At 38.4% G+C, this 22,174-nt stretch overlaps 1 pseudogene; it reads left to right on the top strand.

The window, feature by feature from the left end:
* The first annotated feature begins 1,805 nt into the window (after nucleotides 1-1,805).
* On the top strand, nucleotides 1,806-8,248 carry LOC127636190 (pannexin-3-like; annotated as a pseudogene).
* Nucleotides 8,249-22,174: the final 13,926 nt, after the last annotated feature.

Below are 22,174 nucleotides of genomic sequence, written 5' to 3'. Positions count from 1 at the left end.
TTTTATGATTTCATGTATGCCTTGCTATTAAGCCACATCATTAAAAGTGCTTTTTGATAAGTTATTGCATGGTATGTACTGTAAAATACTACAAGTATTTTTCAATAAATGTAATTTTTTTTTTTTTTTATACAGTGTATGAGTAGTTGACATGTCCTGCAATGTGACATGCTAAACTCCATCTAAATATATTTTTATACATCTACATTTTACACTTTACAATTACAATGCATGCAGTTTTATGACTATATAAAGAAAGAGAGCATAGGAGTTCAAGCCTGAAGGGCTAGAAACCCTATTGTTTTTGTCAGGATTTTTATAATTTTTCTGCCCTAAAACTGATCGTGCAGAACAAACCATAAGGCCAAGAGACTTAAAACTTTTAGCTGTAAACTGGCTGGCTAGCCAAATTCCTGGAATCAGCCCATAGGTGGCACTAAAGTGAGTGAAATAACATTTTGGGCTCTTGAACCGTAAGTCCCAATATGAAAATGTATCGAAGGAATTTTGAACTTTTTATGTATTGTCAAACAGTATGCCAAAAAGTACGTAGTGGGCATGGCCACTTTTACTAAAACACATATAATTTTTTAACGGATTTGGCCAGAAACAAATGTGAAAAATATTGGCCACCGGGAGGTGCTATCTCATTATAAATGCATGTAAATCTATGCGTATACGGATGTCTTTCACAAAGAAAAATGTTATTCATATCATATGATAGACCCCCTTTTTCTGAACAACTTTTCCTCAAAAACCATTGGTGTGAATCAAACAAACTAGTCATTGGCTGTTCGCCCAATCGGAAACAAACTAGTGCAAAAAGGTTCTCTGGAGTCCCAGTATTAATAATTAAAATTTTTAACTTTCGATTCATCATCACAAAGGTACTACAGAATGTAAATAGGGGGCATGGCCACTTTTACTAAAATGGTTATAACTCTAAAAAGAATGATTTTATCAACAGATTTGGTCCACATAAGTATGGGGACATTCTGAGGACATAATTTCTTTTTTTGCATATCTCAACATGGCCGTCATCGACCAATCAACTTTTAGAAGCTATTTTGAACAAGGCCCTAGGCCCTAGGCCTTTAACCTGATTGAAACCAAATCAGTGCAGAAAGGTTCTATGGAGTCCCAATCTCAATTATTATCAAAAAAAGATTTCTCTTTCGATGCACCATTGCAACAGTATGCCAGAACGTACAAAGTGGTGGAGGCCACTTTTTCTTAATGGTTAAACGTTTCGAACAGAATGAGATATTGTCACCAAATATTAAGTATAATAGCAGGTCAATCTGAGGACACTTGAAAAAAAAAGGGGTGACTCTGCCTCTTGGTGGTGCAATAACAGTCAGAAATGTGAAAGTACCATATATCTGTTTTACCTAACCTGATGTTTTTGAAAATTAAAGCATTTTAACATTGTTTTTGTTGCAAAAAGACTGTCTAATTAATACTTAATATCTGTTACATATGTACTTAAAGGACCTTTAAGGCTTGAACCCCATTAATCACTGCTTGCAGCTTTATTAAATATTTGTACTTTCAAAAATTTATTTGTTGAACTAGCAAGACCATTTAAACTGAATAAATAATACCAAAAAGGTTATTAATGGTTAAAGAATCTCCTTTAAACAGTGAAAATGTATTAACCTAAAATCTTGATGTTGGGAAAAAAAGTTAATTTACATGTTATTTGTCAACTATCCATATGCATAATATCACAGAAAAAAAATCACCTAAGTTGACCAAAAATAGATTTTGTTTCTGTTGTCAATTGCTGTTCCACAGTTGCCAGCATGTCTATTGCTAGAACAGCTACCCAAGCGATGCTCTCCAATGCCCTACTGAGGGACAGTAATGTGGACAATCGCATCAGACACCTGGAGCTGGAATTGCCCTTGGATAAAGTCATCAAGTTTTTGTCTGTGGGCCTGCCACTCCTTCTGGTGTCCATGGCATTTGCCAGAGAGCTTTCTATCGGTTTGCATCTCTATCCAGTGTTTTGCAAGAACTGCAGTAATTCAATGAACCCTTGAGTTAATTGACTGACCATTAGCTTGAGGGCGCAACTGATGCAATGTTGGATGCAATTAGTGTTCATTTAAGTTGACTTTCTCTGACTCTGAGGTAGGCTAACTGATTAAGGGGATCCATTATCAAATTGAGAGTTAAGCATGTTAACCCTCATATTCTGTTGAAAACTACTTCATTCACAATCCCCAATGATGTGTCTTCTGTATATGTAGAAACCTGGTCTAATAGAATCTTTGTACTATACATATATTTTGCTAAATGTTTTCTAAATGGCTTGTTGTATGTATAGCAGCAGTTTCCTGTTGATATGAACACTAGAGGCACTAAAACGATGACCTTTATTCCCATTCACGCAAAGGTGTAAAATTAAGTGTCACCACAGTCACAATTTCCCTTAAAAGAAATGTTGAATGTTTTTTTAATCAAACCAGCGAACAGATATTATAGAAGCTTGAACCCTCATATCATGCATTTTTCAGAAAAGTTATAGTTACCCAATATTAATCATCAGAGAATCTTTAGATGTGAAAATTAATTGCAGTTATTCATGTCTTATACCTTGGGCCTCCCCAAACGAAAGTAATACAAATTATTTTGCAGACAACTTTTGAAGTTGTAATCAGTCATCTTAAGATTAGAAAAAGTCATGAATATTCAACCAGATTCGTCAATGTTAACTATGTTTTTAGACATTTAAAGGGGCCTGTTAGAGGTCTACATGGCCTGTTGGGGACAGAGTTTTAAGGATTATTGGCCATATTTTGTCATTTATTTGACATCTAACCAATTTAAATTATTTTAAGGGAGAGGTCTTTAGTAACTGAATACCAAATGGCTGTGACTAGAACGGTGCAGGTGCCAAGTCTGGGTTACATTTCTAGAGGAAAGTTGGCTATAAATGCCACTAACTTGAGCCATCTTGCCAACATTGCATTAGAGTGAGCTGCCTGTTTTGTATAGGCAGCTGACGTTAAGGTTGCAATCAGTTCCTCTGGAGCTGGTTTGCAATCAACTCACACAGATGTTAATTGGCATGAGGATGATTCAGAGAGATGTGTACAGATGACAAGAGTATGTAATTACAATCAGCCTGCTCTCTTTCCCAGCTCTCTATTTCAGACTAACGAGAAGATATGCTAATTAAACCCAGAGACGTGCAAGGCAAGCAGACAGTGATTCACGCTGGCTCAGAGTAGGGTCTGACAACACTCTGGTTATTTGGTTAGAAATTATCAACACAAACTTTACAGTGGAAGCAGTAAAATTATGCCACATGGTAATGCAGTTTGCAAACAGAAATGAACAATACATACATTGGGTTCCAAAAGTCTGAGGCCACTAGTAAAACGGCTTCTATTTTGCATCCTTTTCTAATCATCCTTTTGCTTAAATGGCAGCATGAACTCAAGCTGGTGTGGACTCCACAAGTTCCACAAGAACCATGTTTTCCCAGTATGATCTGAGAATTTTCAAAAAAAGCTTCTTGTGTGCTTCAGTGGAAGCAAGGAAATATGTCCTTTTGGCCTTCACATGGTCAATATCACAGATGAATTTACAGTACCGCTGATCCCTATAAGCATATTACGCAGTCTGCGTTGGGCACCAACTCCCTAGAGGGCACCATCTTACCCTAGGGGGGCGCCAGAAACTCTAGGCTGCCCTATTTTGCATGCTAAACTTTATTCAAGAACCCGATAGTAGTTGCGGAAAAACGGACAATTGCAGATTGTCCCACATCTGATTATCACTGTTACGAACACCGAGAGCGCCTCCCCCTCCAGTCATTGGAGATCTGATGCTCTGGAGTATTGACCGCTAAAACTACATTTCCCATAAGCCCGCATACCGAGGTCTGATTACTCCACAGCTGTTCTCCATTTCCCAAGCCCTATATTAACTGTTCAGTTCATTCACTCTTTGCGAAGTCTTGTTTGCTCCGGCGACTCTACCAAGCAAGTTTATCTCTGGTTTACCTTATAGTTATTCTGTGTACCTTTCCTGCCTGTTGTTTAAACCCTGCTAGTTTGCTGCCTGCCTTGTTTATCTCTTGCCTGTCCAGTTCTTTGATTGTTTGCTGCCTGCCCTGACCTCTGCCTGTTCTAGTTACTCTTCTGCCTGCCTCCTACATTCTCTGTTTGCCTGCCTTTGACCCTGCCTGTACGACTTGTGTGCTGTTTATAATAAATACCGCAGATGGATCCCAACTTGCCTGAGGCCTCATTACAATTACCTTATCACCTTTTTGTGACTTTTTTTTTATCAATAAGCGAGGGGACAAATCTAAATAATTTTTTGTGGTAAAAACAGTTTGGCACAAATGTTGTCGACTGAGTTTTACTTGTATTGAACTCAGATTATTCCTTTTTATACTTTTTCATTTTTTCATAGCTTAGCATTTAATTTTTTTTTATTCTATTTTTTCATTAATTTCCAGGTTAAAAATCCTATATTTTCATTGTGATCTCAGACTATTAGGCCCCACTGTTTGTTTATTTATTTGCAGACTAAGACTGAAACTTTTTGACAACTTGGCATGCAATACCTATTAATATCGCTCCTGGTTTTGCATCAAATAATTTGGAGAGATGTTCTATGGAGCTCATAACAGTTGTGGGTGTGAGGTAAGTTGTGTTCATTCAGTAAATTAGAGGTTGACTTCAGGTTTTGGAGGGTGACTCAGATGTTTAAATGGTCCATCTAAAGCATGGTTTAACCATCTCTCAACAGTTGGGAAACACCCTCTTGTCCAGGCAGCAAAATACTCCACAGAAGGAGGGTGTTTTCCTAACTGCCTCGGTGGTTTCACCATCTGTATGCATGGGAAAAAATCCACAATTATAACAGACATCTCACCCAGCTCTTGCTACTTATACACCATCAAATGATGATAGAACGTTATCGTTTAAAGCTCAGCATTTTCATCTTCTTCATTTCCTCCTCCTAGGCCCACAAATAACCTGCTTTCCTCCCAACAACTTCACAGCAACATATTTAGATACATACTGCTGGGACCCACTCATGCACCACGAGTTTGACACGAATGGGAACTTTGAAGAATGTTCACTGTGGGTACATAGTCAGTAAAAACAAAATCCTTGGCTAAAATCACAAATTCCATAGGAAAGAAAATTCCCAAATGAGACCACAATTATGCTATTCAGACAGCAATGAGATTAAATGAAGAGTTGAAAGTATAAACCTTTGCTTTTGTTTTTACTTTATGAGAGAAGCACTAGTTTAGCAACTGGAATGTTGATAGCACCATATAATCTACAATAAGATCTAAAGTAAACAGTTCTCATGACAGGGCAACTGTTTTAATGTCTTGCATGTGCAGGTGTTTCCATATTCCTTATTGGTCATGACCATGATGATGTACATGCCTGCTTTACTTGGCCGTACCCAGCCTGAGCTCTGACCTGTCTTCATCATCGATGAGTTGGACAAGTCTTACAACCATTCTGTCCACCTGGCACAGAGCATATTAGAGCTTAAAGAGAGATCAGACAACCCAATGCAGTTTCAGGCTGAGCTTCACAGGTGCACTGTATGTGCTATTATGAATATTATTATTTTGGTGGTTCTCAACTGGTGGGTCGTGACTGAAAATGGGCTTCAGATCTGTTCTGATAGTGTCAAAAAAGCAATATAAAATGCAAATAATAAAATACAACTTTATAAGAGTAGATATTGAGGATAGCAAAGTAAATAAGCTTAAACTTCAAAACTGGAGGAGAAACACTTGACATATCTTTTGTTGTTCAGGTTAAAGGCTGTGCATTTATTCAAACTCTACAGTATTTATTTTAATATATTTAAAATTCTAATTTACATTTAAAATTTCATTTGTCACTCAGTAAAGGGTTGCCAAATTAGGTGGATGTCAACATGGACATGTTGGCATGTTTGCATGATATGCATTCATCCTTGACAACCATGAACAAAACTATGCAAAACAAAATATATACTGTATATGAGCTATAGAGGTCTGTTACCTGACCCAAGCCCGATGGGACCTGACAAACCTTTGGGTTTCAGGTCAGGATCAGGTCAGTTTTGCAAGTATAACTTTGTGACTGATTTGTGTTTATTAAAAAAGTATCCACTTTTCTCCCCAATTTGCAATGCCCAATTCCCACTGCTTACTAGATCCTCGTGGTGGTGCGGTTACTCACCTCAATATGGGTGGCGGAGGACAAGTCTCAGTTGAGCATGATACAGCAGAGACTCACAGCATGTGATGGCTCATGCTATTCTCCGCGATCCACGCACAACTTACCATGTGCCCCATTGAAAGCGAGAATCACTAAATGAGACCACAAGGAGGTTACGCCATGTGACTCTACCCTTCCTACCAACCGGGCCAATTTGGTTGCTTAGGAGACCTGGCTGGATTCACTCAGCACATCCTGGATTCAAACTTGTGACTCCAGGGTTGGTTGTCAGCATCAACACTCACTGAGCTACCCAGGTGCCATACCATGCACTGTTAAAACCATGTATATTAACTGTAACTTTACTGTTGCTTAAAAAAATATAGCATATTACAAGTTTACTTGCTTGGAGGAGAGCAATTTTGAGTTCGAGTTGGGTTCAGGCTTAAGATTTGACTGTACTGGTCGGGTTGGGTCACACAGTCTCGGGTACAGGCATGGTTCGGGCTACAAATTAAGGCCAGTGCAGACCTCTAACGGGTTATTGGTTTGGTCTTAAAACCAGTTGAGAACCACTTTTATATAAACTTTGGTATATAAAAGTTTTTAAAGTGTGGGCTTTAAAACCTTGGTGGAACCGATGGTCAATTAAAACATAATTTTGTGTTTGTCTCTTTAGTGTCAAGCGCAAGCAGTACTTTGAGTATCTCCTGCTGGAGAGATACATTCAGTCTAAGCATGGCTCATACTTGGTCAGCATGCTCTTCTTACGAGGTTTACTGTTGCTGACCTTCATGTTCACATCTTGCCTGTACCTGGTCTACTTCCACCTCTCCACCTTACTACAGGACGAATTTAGCTGTTTTGTACTAACTGGGCTCCTACGTGACCAGCCCTAGGTGCCTGAGCTAGTTCAGTGTAAAATGACTGGCCTGCTTGTGTTCCAGGTCATTAGCATAGCTAACAGTGCTGTCTATGTGCTCCTGGCTCCTACTGTTCTTTTTAGTCTACTGCATTTGTTCTGCTGGGACATGACCTCCCTCTCACTTTACAAGGTTCTGCCTGCAATGGGGCTCGTCAGCGGTCAGAAACTAGGCTGCCCACCTAATGACCTAAACGTGCTGTTACTCTTCCTACATGCAATCATAGGCGGAAATTGTGGGGGGGGTCAGGACCCCCCCATCTGAGGGTTGTCCAACCTTAAAATATCATTACAATATGTGTATTGTAAATAATATAATGATATATTCTTAAAATAATTGTTTAAGAAATAAAAGAATACAAATGCAAACGGGGCAACAACAAAAAAAAACCTTCAAAAATTGCTCTTGAGAATTGTTATGTTTATTGTCCCCCCCAACATTTTGATGAAATTTTCGCCCCTGACGCCAATGTAGCACATCTGCGTTCGTACGGGCGCCTGAGGGCCATGTGCTCCCTGGCATCTCCTAGACTGAAGGGTGGCAAGAGCATGCTGACAGAGGAGCAGGCTGAAGAGCCGGCTGAGGTTGCTGAAGAGCAGGAGGAGGAAATTAGGGAGGCAAGAGAGGAGGGAAAGCTTAATCTAGTGGACAATATGACAGTGTTATGAACTGCAAAAAGAAATGCACTGAACTGTCAAGAGCAGCGCTCTCTGGTGGAGGAAGATATGACACTTGGTACAGTTTGTTTGAAACAAAAATTTAGCATTTAGAAAATCTCACTATTACAGCTTATAGTTAAAAGAAACAACTACATATGAGGAAAATCAAAACATTAGTGTGTATGTGGCCTTCGAAATTTTGACAGTGTTTAGGCTCACCTACATAACAAAAATGTTACAAATGAAACAACCTTATCAGTTGTAATGGAGGCTTTAAAAAAACTAACATTTTATAGTTTATACTGTAGGCTACATTTTAAGTTAACTTAAGTTAACTTTTTACTTGTGAAAAATTACTTAAAAAAATTAATTAAATTAAATCAGGACTAATGGAAAAACTATTTTTACAAAGCCTAAACACTAGGGGTACCATGATTTGAAGGAGACTACAACATGTTGTTTTGCCTAAAGCAACAATCAATGGACTGAGCCAGCACTGTCAGACTCTAGAGGGCCCTAGAACAGCTAAATCTCTTTGATGAAGTAAAATCTGAAGACAGTGACTATAGTGTACTGTACTATAAAGCATCCAATAGGTATAACCTATTACCTATAGGTATCTTTATAGTCCAGAATCAGTAAAGTAATATATATGGATCAGAAACATACTCTCATACAAGCACCTCAGGAATAAAAGTTCCAAAGTCTATATTGACTTATTGAAAATGCCTCCAATAGAAAGCATCTTTAAACTTGAGGATTTTAATATCTTTATTTATTCTTTTCATTCTTGTAGGAGAATGATATTGGTGGATACTTTTCTTAACAAGACCTTCTTGCTTTAGGATGGAAGCTGTACTTGACATTTTATTCTCTTTTATAATAAAGTGTATGCATTTGTATTTTAATGTTGTTTTTATTCATTTCCACACATTCAAAATGAATTGTGTAATGTTTAACAACATTTTATTTATAAAAAAATATTATTATTGATATCATTATTTTATAAAAAGATTACTCAATTCAATTTGATGGAATGTTTGAAAGAAATTGAAATGCGGAAATCTTTTTATATATTTTTTTCTTCACTTTTTTAGTGCATTACATTGGATATTAAAAGGTTAATTTACCCCAAAATGTAAATTCTCACATAATTTATTCACCCTCATGCCATCCTAAACTCGTATGACTTTCTTATGTTGTTAAAAGGACTTATTTTTTGGTCTGTTTCTCACCCAAAGCTGTTGTACTTGTTCAGAAGACATGGATTAAATCACTTGAGACTTTTGGATTATGGATCTTTAACTTTTTGGTTCCCATTGACTTGCATCGTATGGACAAAAACACTTCATTCTTCAAGCACCTTAATACATTTTTCAAAATATCTTCGTTTGTGTTCGGCAGAAGACAGAAAGTCATACAGTACAAGTTTGGGATAGCAGGTGACTAAATGATAAGCTAATTATAATTTTTGGTTGAAAAATCCCTTTAAATGAACAAAATTGTATCCCAGATATGAGCTTTCTTATACGATTCATAGCAATAAAGATACAACCAAATTACAGACTGACTCAAGATATGGCATGCAATTTTTAACTAATCATAATCAATTTCATACATTTTAAAATAGTCATCTTCTACAAAATGTTATATTAAATAATGAGGATCAGAAATAGAACATAATTAAGCTTTTATACCTATTGCTGTGAGGTTTTCTTGAAAAGAGAACTCTATTCTGTGCCTCAAAGAAAACTTTCTTGTCCCTTTCTTGCCAGTCTTTTTGAGGTTTCTAGTCTTTTTTTTAATACAGTGAAGCTATCTTTGCCCCACGTCTCTGTATATTTAAAACATGTTATTTTCTCCTTACTTATACAATATGTAAACCTTTCCTGTTAAAGGACTACACATCCAAACACTCAAAATACATGCTTGATATTGCCTATTGGGAGCTCTTGAAGAAAACTCAGTTGGCTACATCCATCTAAATAATGGATGTAAATTAGATGCGAGGTATTGCAAGACAAGATTTTGAAGTGTTAGGACAACAAATTCAATATTTAATGCATTTAGGAATAATACTTAAAATAATATTCTGGGTTCAATACAAGTTAAGTTTAATCAACAGCATTTGTGGCATAATGTGGATCACCAGAAAAACACATTTCAACTTGTCTTTCCTATTTAAAAAAAAAGTAAAAATGAAGGTTACAGTGAGATAATTACAATGGAAGTGAATGGGGTAAGTTTTTTAAGGAATAGTTCACTCAGTTATTCATTCTCAGGCCATCCCAAATGTGTATGACTTGCTTTTTTTCTGCAGTAAAAAATATACATATATATGTATATATATATTATTATTATTTTTTTTTTTTTTGTAAGAACATCTCATCTGTGTAGATCCATACGATGCAAGTGAATGGTGACCAGAACTTTGAAAGTCCAAAAAAAAAAACACAGTCAGCATAAAAGTAACTCCAGTGGTTCAAAAGAAACAGGTCAATAAACAGGTCTTTAGTTTTTTTGGAGATTCACATTCTTTGTGCAAAATGTCACTTATGGGTCAGTTTATAGAAAAAATTAAAAAAGGACTTAAATACCAATCTGTTTCTCACCCACACCTATCATATAACGTCTGAAGATATGGATTTAACCACTGGAGTCGTATGAATTACATTTATGCTGCATTTTAGATGAAAAGCACAACTTGAAGTCCATTGTACTATCTATAAAGACAGCCTTCATGCTTTCAATTTGGAAATATACCTTCTTCTCAAACATTATTAACAGCACGCTTTTAGCTACTGCAGAGAGACTACAAACCTCATTAGCATATTTTTTCATGAAGTCCTCATGTTGCACTGAAACAACAAAAAATTCAGAAATGAGTCACTATGTCTGATTTTGAGAAAATTGATGGCAAAACCCTGGAAGAAATAATACAGCATCTTAAACCATCAACCTGCTGTCTTGACACACTCTCCACATCATTCTTCAAAAATATGTTTAACTGTCTGGAAAAAGATCTGTTAAAAATAGTATGTGTCACTCCTTTCAGGCATGTTTCTGAAGTCTCTGAAAACTGCAGTTGTCAAGCACCTTCTTAAAAAGGGCAATATAGATAACACAATATTGAACAACTAAAGACCAATTTCAAATCTTCCTTCATAGGCAAAATCATTGAAAGCTTGTTTTCAATCAGCTGTACAAATTCTTAATCTCGAATGGCTTCTTGGACAATTTACAGTCTGGTTCCCGAATGCATTATAGCGCAGAAACGGCCCTCATAAAGATCTTTAATGATATTTGGCTAAATACTGATTTAGGCAAAATATCCGTGCTGGTATTATTAGATCTCAGTGCTACTTTAGAGACCGTTGACCACAACATTCTCCAAGACAGATTGGAAAACTGCGTAGGGCTCTCTGGCATGGTCCTCAGTGGTTCAGTTCTTATCAGGAAGGGAGGGGTTTCTATGTGAACACAAGCAATTATGAATCTGAGTGGACATCCATGAAGTGTGGAGTCTCACAAGGCTCAATTCTTGCACCGTTCCTGTTCAACCTGTTTATACTCCCACTAGGCCAAATTATGAAAAAATAACCAAATTGCATACCATAGCTATGCAGACGACACCCAGATCTATCTAGCCCTATCGCCATATGACTACAGCCCCATAGACTATCTGTGCCATTGAATTGATGAAGTTAACAGTTGGATGTGCCAAAACTTCCTTTAGTTAAACAACGACAAGTCAGAGGTCATTGTATTTGGAAACAAAGGCAAAATTCCAAAGGTGAAAGCATAGCTTGACTCCAAGGGTCTGAAGACAAACAATCAAGTAAGAAATCTTGGTATCATTTTGGAGTCAGACATTAGTTTCAGTAATCACATCAAAGCAATAACTAAATCAGCCTACTATCATCTAAAAAATATGACCAGAATTAGATGCTTTGTATCCCGTCAAGAAACTTGATCATCACCTACAGCTCATTCAGAATGCCGCTGCCAGGATTCTCAACCGAACCAAAAAATATGAGCAAATTACTCCAGTCCTCAGGTCTGTACACTGGCTTCCAGTTACATTTAGAATTGGTTTTAAAGTACTATTACATAAGGATCAAGTCAGTTAGACATACAGGGGTTTACTCAAAACAAGGTGATATATGGTTTAGCTATTATGCCACCTGAAGCTGCAACCAGCTTCCAGTAGAGGTCAGATGTGCTCCAACAGTAGCCACATTCAAATCCAGACTGAAAACACTTCTGTTTACCTGTGCATTTATTCACTGAGCACTGTGCTGCACTTACTGATTGCACTACTGTTCTAGGCAGATGAACTTCTGGTTATTTGTCACATTAAGTTGTAAAATCCATGATTTTATCACACTAAAATCATGTTAATGTGCAATTGTTTACATCTGGCAATTCTTTTGAAAAAGTGTGTTTTTTTACTTTTATGGATTGGATCCTATCACTTCCATTGTATGTGCCTCATTGTAACCCAGATTTTTTCTTTCTATCTTTTTTTATTTTTATGGAGGGACAAGTCAATATTATTTTTGTGATAATCAACATTATGCCACAAGTGCTGTCGATTAAGTTTAACTTGTTTTGAATCCAGATTATTCCTATAAAGCATAATACTGTTTACAATGGTCAGCCTCTTTCTTCCTGTTTTGCTGTGGCTCATTTATAGTCTGTTTGGAGACACACTACCTTGTTCCCATGCCTAGTCCATCTGCTGCCCTCTCTGTGTGAGATCCATTTGCTCAGCACCCATGCTTGATCTCAAAGACACTTTATTCTCACAGTATGGCCACAGACAAGACCCGAGGAGGACAATAGGCAAAACAGTCTGGGTCTTTTGAGCAGAAGTTAATTAGATGCTGGTTATTTGAATTTAATAAACAATTTCAAATGAACCATGAAAGGGGGTCGCAGGAACTATACAGTAAGTGGTACCACTTCTGGTTCAAATGACCAACATGGATTCAAGAAGTCACTAATTTTAAAATTAGCCTATTGTACATAGGGGCCATGGTTTGTTCCTGGCAGGCAGCAGAAGCCCTAACACCGCCCCCACCCTTATCCTAACCAAATGGAGCCTATAAGGCCGAGTAGCCTGCCAGGAACAACGGATGGCACATTCCTTACCTGTGTCTCGTTTGGAAGGCTGGGTACTCCAGAGGTTGCATTTGCCAGCCGCATATGTCATCTAGGCTGTCTCGTTTCATAAAAGCGAGTAGGACACTTCGAATGCGACCATCGGGGAACGGGAATGCATACGGTGTATCCTTCGTGGGCACTCAAAACCCACAATTCTTAATTACGCAAATTTGCCCGTTAATATGATGTTCAAACGCAAGTAATGCTAATTCCCAAGTTGAAGTACCTCAGTAGATGGTGCAGAGTAACATGTATAATTATATTAATATATAATTAAATTAATGTATTAGACTAAAAGTACACCTGTAAAATCTATCTTTTCTCTTTACATCATTATAACTCTCCTAAAATGGATCTTATAAATTCTCTTCCAAAGGAAATTTGTTACTCTCTCACTCGAAGTGCTCGCGCTTGTTAAAGATTGGCGTGCTGTCATAGCAACCATGTTACGTTACGTTTCCGTTCGTTAAATGAAGGCTGTCTCGTTAAACGAGACATGTTTAAAGGCTCAGTATACTACAGCATTCAAAGGACATAGCCTACTTAGCATATGGCCTTCGAAACGAGACACAGCTACTTTAATAGTTGTTATGTTTACAGTGGCATCGACAGAAAAATATAGGCCATTCTAGTATCATATTATTAATATAATCTTTCGTGATACAAGTCGGTTTGCCATGTGATCAGGGTTAAATTAATAAGCCATCTAAAACACGGGAAAAAATGTATTAGTTTGATGGAGTAGCCTACTGAAGCAAACATCTGTCCAGGAGATTTCATAATGGCCTTTTCAGAGGTGAGAAATTAACAACAAGAAAAAGTAAATCAGCTCTGGAGAAGTGACCTCTGAAAGGTAAAAAATGAAAGCAATATAAATGGTTTCATAATATTTGTAGGAGTCCATTGTTCCTCGTGCTACAGTTGGATGGGGTAAATCGTATGCAGTCCACTCATGAATATTAAACAATTATGAATAGAAATAATAAAATGATTTGATTCATAATTGATGTGTATATGTACATAACACCCGCTCAAAAATATGGTTAGGTGAAAACGCTGACGAATATACCCATCAATTAAATTATATCAATTCAGACTGCGTCCACATGGGGGCAGAATTTATTTATTTATCAAATCAGGATTGCTGCGTTATGTCAACTGAAGAGATATGAGCATGTGCACATAATTAATACACACATAGATTTCTCAAATTTGTTGGATCCCTGATCATTATATACTAATATATATATATATATATATATATATATATATATATATATATATATATATATATATATATAGAACATTAAAACATAACATAAAGATTATATGTTTAAAATAAAATATGGCACACAAGAAGACAACTTTTGGAAGCGCTTTTCATAGCTTCATAATGTGTCATGTGTTGGGTATTTACTCAGAAACTGGCCAATTTAAATGACTGGGTGGGCAAAAAAAAAAAGAAAAAAAACTTTGCATGGGTGTCTATGGATATTTCTATATACCAGTCACTTATGTTGCTGTATTTAAACCATCTTTACATGAAAAATACACTTAAAAAAATTAAAATAAACACAAAATAAGTGCCTAGTATGTTTACAAATATTGTGCAAATAATTGTAATGAAAGACATCTTTGGAAAAATCTATGAATTATAGAGATTGTTGAAAAAAAAAAAAATCTCTTTAATTATAAGGCCAAAAAAGATGCAATAAAAGTGAATGGTGACTGAACGTTCTTCATAACCCTTTTTTGTGTTCCATGAAATAAAGAAAGTCCTATAGGTTTGGAGTAACGTGGGTGAGGAATGATAACCAGTAGCGGCTCTAGCCTGTATGGCGCCCTGGGTAAAATCAGCCCCACCCCCGCTAACAAAAGATGGGAGACGAGATGGCTGGTGGACTTCAGGGCTCTCACTAGTCAGCGTGGCTATCTCGTACTTACATTACAAAGACTAAGAGTGAAGTATTTTCAATAATTATTTAATAATAATCAATAATAATAAAAAATTCCACATACTGCATAAACTGATGCAACTCATTCTAAATTATAGAATGTATCTCTGTTCATGGAAAACAAAGAAAATTCAAGTCCAAAGCTGCTTATAATAAGCGGAAATTGCAAAACTGTCTGTGGGAAAAAGACATGGTGAGAAAAACAATGAGCAAAGACCATTGCCATGCACTGCTGCTGCATGGGAAACCTTGATTACTGTTGTTAAAAGCTGCTCACCAGATCAGAAATGAAAGGTGAAAAGTACCTAGACCTTAGCATGATGTGAATTATTGGGTCCCTGCATGAGCTGATGACAAGATCGATATCTCAGGCCTTGTTTTAAAGGGACTGCTTGATGAAGATGGATGCACTCTCCATAAATATTGTCAGTGCAAGTATCTTTACAAGTATGGTTCAGGTGCCCTCGTCAGAGTTAATTGTCATTTCAAAGTGAAGTGAAAGGTAATGCCTATTTGAGTCAAGTGCACAGCTGTTGTTTGGGCCTATTTACACATGGTCACTTCATTTATCTTGATCAATTGGATTGCTCTCCAATTTGGTATGCACATTCCATTTACACTTGACCACATAAATGTGTCTTTGCAAAATGGATATAAATCTGATATACTATTACACTCCAAGAGCTTGGAATAGAGTGCATCATTTTATTAAGTCTCAGACTGATCTCACTGTGAAAGTCTATCCACAATCGGTCTGTTCCTACCAAAAGTGGAAACACTGCCCCTAGTGGCCAAAGCGCTAATTGTTGTTTTGGCAGATATGGGCATGGGTGAGCTTCATTTTCCAGGTGTAATGTCCACAGAGGGGGCCAAAAGCGAGTTGTGAAGAGAATATTTTTTAGTTGTAGAGGCTTTAATAACGTGAAGAGGGTTTTATTTTAAACCCACAACCCCCTAACCATCAGTTGATTAAGAATGTAATGTCAGAGAGAAAAATGCAACCTCAGAATCACACTTATCAGTGATTGTGCAAATGTGGTTCCTTCCTGGTTTCAACATGGCTGACACGACATGCTTCTGGTCGCGCCATAAGGGAAGGTAAACACTGAAGCCATTACAAAATAATAAATAATGCTGCCGATCCTAGGGTACTGGAACTCTCGGGAAACAACATACATACTTCCTGTGTGATCATGTTGCTTGTTCTTGTCCCCATCCACTTTTATTTTATTGAAGATAGCAGTGTGAAAATTCTTCAAAGATCCTTTTGAATTCCACACAAGAAAGAAAGTCATGGTTTTGAACGGCATGAAAATGAGTAAATGAAGACAATTAGAATTTTTGTGTGAACTATACTTTTAAAGGTGTAATCAAGTCCCTGAGTCGTGACAGAAAGAATAATGCATGTTATCTGAGAGGTGTAATGTCAGCCTGTAAGGAAATGATGCTGACCTTGCAGTCACTCAACAAAGCGGAAGGTAAGGTGAATGACAGTCTGCTTAGAGCTGTGTACAAGGTGAAGGTATTCCCTGCTTATTCTCAGCAGTCTCACATCTGTCTGTCTGGAGGCTGATAATAGGCAGAGAAGAGGAACACCTGTTCACTGCTCATGTGAAAGCATGAGGACGGAACAAGGTTGAGTACAAAGTCACAACTAATAACTACTGGAGAACTGCTAAAAATGCACAATCAAGGTCCAGGCTCTGTTAGATCTACATAATTTGAGAGTATTTACATATATGATATGGGATTGATATATGCAGTGGCCTTAAAGTGTATTTGGACACTTAAGTCACACATAAAATGCATGAATGTCATTGTATTAGATCAGTGGTTCTCAATCTTTTTCAGTGTGGGGCCCCCCTTGTGTAGGGTGCATCCCTTTGTGGCCCCCCAAAGAAAATTCATGACACAAAACAATCTCATATTTACAATTTTAATTAAACCAAAAACATGTTAAATTATACAATGCTGGAACATCAATTATTGGTAGCCATATTTCTCTGATGTTTGCTTACACAGAATTTAAAATGGAACAAATTGTCATAAATCTTTTTGACAGTTAGAAATAGTATTGTGTTGAAACTGATACTTTCAGAACTGTTTTGGAAAAGTGCAACAAAAGGGAACAATATTGAACATTAATTTACTATTTCCATAGTAGATAAATACTGAACATTTAATTTACATATATTTAATCAGAATTAGCATTAAACCCATTACATTTTGATGTAATAAAAATAAGCTTTTTTAAGCACTGTAGAAAAATGTCAGTGGCTCAGTGGTTTTGTTTGGAACTTGGACGGCATATCTGAAGTTGTTTTTTTTTTTGTGTGTGCCATGAAACAAATAAAAAGATCTCTACTCAAAAAGAAATAGCTTCAAAATATAAATTAAAATAATCGTGCAATGCAGGAACATCAATTTAATAACATCTACTGTACTCACAGCTTATCTTAGTGGGAAGGGTGAGACTGTCTTTCTTTGCTGAGCTTATAAATTCTGGGCGTTATTGGTGACAGGCAAACTCTCAAGTCATTTTTCACATTAAGCCGTGCCCTGTATTTAGTGTTTATTGCCATCATGGCTGAGAAAGATGTACCACAAAGATATGTGTTTGGAAAAGGCAACAATATTCTCATGGCCTGAGAAACAACCTCCTTGTACTCCTTTTCAACCATGGGCCAAAATTCTGCTGGGGTCTGCTGATTAAATCTCATCCTGAGAGTGTGATCACTGGATAATTCCAAAAGTTAATCCTCAGCCTTTCTGCTGAGGCCACTGGCCATCACATCACAAGAAAAGGGATCTTGAACCCTGTCATATTTCTCCATGAAAATGTCTGGGAACTAGCTACTGAAATGTTCATTGAGTGAGGTGAGGTGAGTGGTAATGGTGTTTAGCAAGAAGCCACTCCCATAATTTTTGTGTCTAAAAATTCAGATAGATTTTGAAACATGTCAATGATGCCTATTTGTAGTTTACGTATCCTCATATACATTTTTCTCCTGAATGCATTTATTTTGTCACTTGCCTCCAATATTGTGGAATAAGATCCCTGAATAGACACATTAAGTCCATTGAGACTGCTAAAAATTTCTGCAAGGTAGGCCAGTTTTGCCATCCGTTGTTGGTTGAAAAGAACAGTGCCAGGTCAGGTTTATGTGCTTTCAAAAATTAATGGAGCTCATGTCTCAATTAGCCATTGCTTTTGATTGCTTCATTCAGTCATACCTTTTGCTTTACCTATTCTTCTTTCTTTCTCTGGAAAAAATCCTCACTTTTATTTGCATGCTCCGGATGAACTCTTGTGAGGTGCCAGTTGAGTTTATAACAGATGAAATCTTCAAGCACAATGTGCACTGTGGTCTCCTGTCACTATATTCTATGAAGCCATATTTTAAGTACAAGTCGTCAAATTTTTTTCACACTAGGCTCTTCTAAGCTAAGAGACTACGTCCTTTATCTAAAAACGTATCCATTTTTAAATAGTCAGGTTTTATCAGTGTGTGGCTAACAGTGCTGTACACTAGTATATCAACGGATGTCTCTGTTTGGTGAAGTTTCAGCTTAGTGTGCTGTGTATAATTGATTTAATTTATTAAAATTTTTATGTACATCATATATAAGTAACTTTCAAAACAAACATTGCCTGAGAACAAAAGACACCAGAGCTGTTCTCAGTCAGTTCCCCTCAAGTTCACACTTTACTACTCACCCTCATGATATCCCAGGTGTATATGAATTTCTTTTTCACCAGAACACATTTGAAGAAAAATAGAAAAAACCTATCAGCTCAGTAGGTCCTTAAAATGCAAGTGGATGGTGATCAGACTTTTTTTTTCCCCATTAATTTTCTCCCCTTTTCTCCCCAATTTGGAATGCCAATTTCCAATGTGCTCTAAGTCCTCATGGATAATGTTTTGGATAATGATCCAAAACAAACAACAAAATAAAAAATAAAAAATGGTTCATCCCAGTCCCCTGACCTGAACCCCACAGAAAACCTGTGGGGTGAACTGAAGAGGAGATTCCACCAGCCTGGACCTTGAAATTTGAAGGATCTGAATATATTCTGTATGGAGGAATGGTCCTAGATCCCTTGCCATGTGTTCTCTAACCTCCTTATCTGCTGTTATCTTGGCAAAGGAAGGTTGCACAAAGTATTGAATTAAAGGGTGCCAATAATTGTGCCACACATTTATTTAACAAAAAAATTATATATATATATAAATAAAACTTTTGTTGCATTTGCAATTGTTTGATATCCATTAGAGGATAGATTTTTGTAAATATTTTGAATGAAAGATCAAAAGAGAAACAATAAAGAAATATTTTTCACAGCCTTCTTTGCTCATATTAGCTCACAACTATATGTTCAGACACAATTTTCTCTTGGGCATCTATTTGTCATTGATCCAAAGACTGCCAATCACCTTTCTGACTAAAGAGTGATTGGTATTACTCTCTAGAAGGTTTAGTGATGTTAGTTCAGGATAGAAGGGTACTATAATATGGATACAAAAATATAGAGAAAATCTTAATCTTAAACCTTTCTTCCCCCAGGGATAAACAGTGCCACTGCATGGCTGGTTTACAAAAGTGTAATGAGAACACACTTCACTTGGGGCAACACAGGTTTAAAAATATGGTGACAGTTCTTGAAATCATTTTTAGACATTCAGTAATAAACTATAGGCTGAACAGTTACGTATGCACAAAGTGAGCCTTTTTTGTGTGAAATGAACGTTATGTTACTGTTGTAACCTCCATTCCCCGAGGGAGGGAACGAGATGTTGTGTCGAATGAAGTGACACAAGAGGTCTTCCTGGGACACCAAACATACCTCTGAACCTGAGAAAAGTCAAATTTCAAGTTGGCAGACAGAATTTGCATGCCCCATCCCGGACATACGGGTATAAAGGGAAGAGGGGTAGCAAGTGCCAGTCAGGATTTTGCACTGAGGAGCCGAAAATAAGGTACGGCCATTTACAGTGGTAGGTCTAGTGCTGTGGCAGGAGGGACACAATGTCTCTTTCCCTCTCTCGGGGAACGGAGGTTGCAACTGTAACCATGACATTCCCCTTCTGTCACTCACTCTATGTTGTGTCGAATGAAGTGACACAAGGGGTCCCATATAAAAACGGCATGCACTGAGTGTGTTACGTGAACTGTCGAGACCGGTGCAAGCAGGCTACTGCGTGCTAGAGGCAACTGTGTCGGCTGCACATAGCCCTCCCCAATGCCCCAAAGAGATGTCACATACAGACCTTAGGTTCCCCGCACCCCTGAGGGGGGAACAGGCTGTACATGACTAGCATGGGAGCAAGCCCGGCAGCCACGGCCTTTTCTCTCACTATGTCTCTCACATAGGACATGAAGCGGCTGGGGCTATCTTAAAGCTATGAAACGCGTCGGGGAAGGCGGTCTTTCCTGGTCCTATTCTTTCAGGGGGGACTGTACAAGCATGGCGACCGGGGCAGCGGGGCTGCCCAAGGGAAATGCTGGTCCACCGACAGGGGGACCGTACCGCGGGAAATACATCACAGGGAGTTTGCCTGAAAAGGGAACGTGGCTGTTGCCAGTGCTGAAGCGGTCTCATATGCATCAACCCGAGCGGCGCGGCCACGGCTGAGGATGCCATATGCCCCAGAATGCTCTGGAATTGTTTTAGAGGAACCACTGTGCTGGGCTCGAAGAGAGTGAGGCACCTGAGCACTGACTGAGCGCGCTCGTTGGTGAGACGTGCTGTCATTGAGACTGACTCTAACTCCATGCCGAGAAAAGAGATGCTCTGAATCAGAACGAGCTTGCTCTTTTCCCAGTTGACCTGAAAACCTAGACGGCTGAGGTGCCTGAGCACCTGGTCCCTGTGAGCGCACAGTATCTCTCGAGAGTGAGCCAGGATGAGCCAGTCGTCGAGTTAGTTGAGTATGCAGATGCCCACTTCCCTTAGCGGGGCAAGAGCTGCCTCTGTGATCTTCGTGAAGACGCGAGGGGACAGGGACAGGCTGAAGGGGACAACCTTGTACTGATACGCCTGGCCGTCGAATGCGAACCGTAAGAAGGGTCGGTGTCGAGACAGAATGGAGACGTAGAAGTACTTGTCCTTCAGGTCTACCACCGCAAACCAATCTAGCTGTTGAACGCAGGTAAGAATCTGTTTCTGCGTGAGCATTTTGAACGGGAGTCTGTGTAAGGCCAAGAGAACTCGCAGGTCCAAGATTGGTCGCAACCCGCCGCTTTTTTTGGGTACGATGCAGTAACGGCTGTAGAAACCCTTCTCCATCTCGGCTGGAGGGATGGACTCTATCGCATCCTTGAGGAGCAGGGTCGTGATCTCTTCTCGTAAGGCGCTGGCTTTCTCGCTGCACACAGAAATGGAGCGAACAACGAGACAGCTCGAAGCGTGCCGGGGGAACCGAGCCCATCGTTATCCCCAAATCGCCTTCTCGCACTGAGAACACGAACCATTCATAAAACGCTGCCTGCGTGTGATCGTAGCCCAGGCAGGCGAGGCAGCTTTTATGACCGTCAAAAGTGGAGAGAAATCAGCCGCATCCAGGAACTACACAGAGGTGGAAAGACATCTTTAAAAAGACGCGTCCTGAAATGGACGTTCAACGCCTGCTGTGTATTGCTTTTTTATGAGTGGGAACTCAAACTCTTTTAGAGGAAATAAACTCTTTCAGGCAATGAAAGCGCTGTCGAAGCACCCAGGGGCGTAGACTGCACAGTGTGCAGAGAGAGAGAACACCAGCTGGAAACGCGCTATAGATCCAACAGCAGTGCTTATCGCCAGTAGAAGTGAGTGAAACAGTGGTGAACTCAGCTTGTTGTTGCACAACGGTTCGGCTCCGAATAAAAATTCTGACTGGCACTCGCTGCCCTGCTTCCCTTTATACCCGATATGTTAATGTGAAAATATTTAAGGTGGGTGTATATATCCCATAGACACCTGGCATAAAGCAGATGCATTGGGATCTGAGGCATACAGTTGTTATTTACAGACACGTCTTTAAAACCTTGTGGTGTACAGCTGTGATAAGAGCATAAAAAAGCAACAACAACAGGTGGCAAACAGCTGTCACCACCAGAGGAACTGCTCAATGTATGTTTTTGAGCTTTGAAGGGAGATTTATCTTTACCCTGTTTTAACCATAATTTTCAGGCAAATTCTCAGTAAAACAAAACACAATCTCTCCTTGATAAACAAACCACTTTCCCTTTTTAATTTTCTTTAACTTTGTGTAAAACAGTTCTTGACATTCATT

This window comes from Xyrauchen texanus, chromosome 43 (assembly GCF_025860055.1).
Source record: "Xyrauchen texanus isolate HMW12.3.18 chromosome 43, RBS_HiC_50CHRs, whole genome shotgun sequence".
Classification (NCBI taxonomy): domain Eukaryota; kingdom Metazoa; phylum Chordata; class Actinopteri; order Cypriniformes; family Catostomidae; genus Xyrauchen; species Xyrauchen texanus.
Note: the sequence above shows the minus strand (reverse complement) of the source record. Positions and strands in the feature narration are given on the sequence as shown.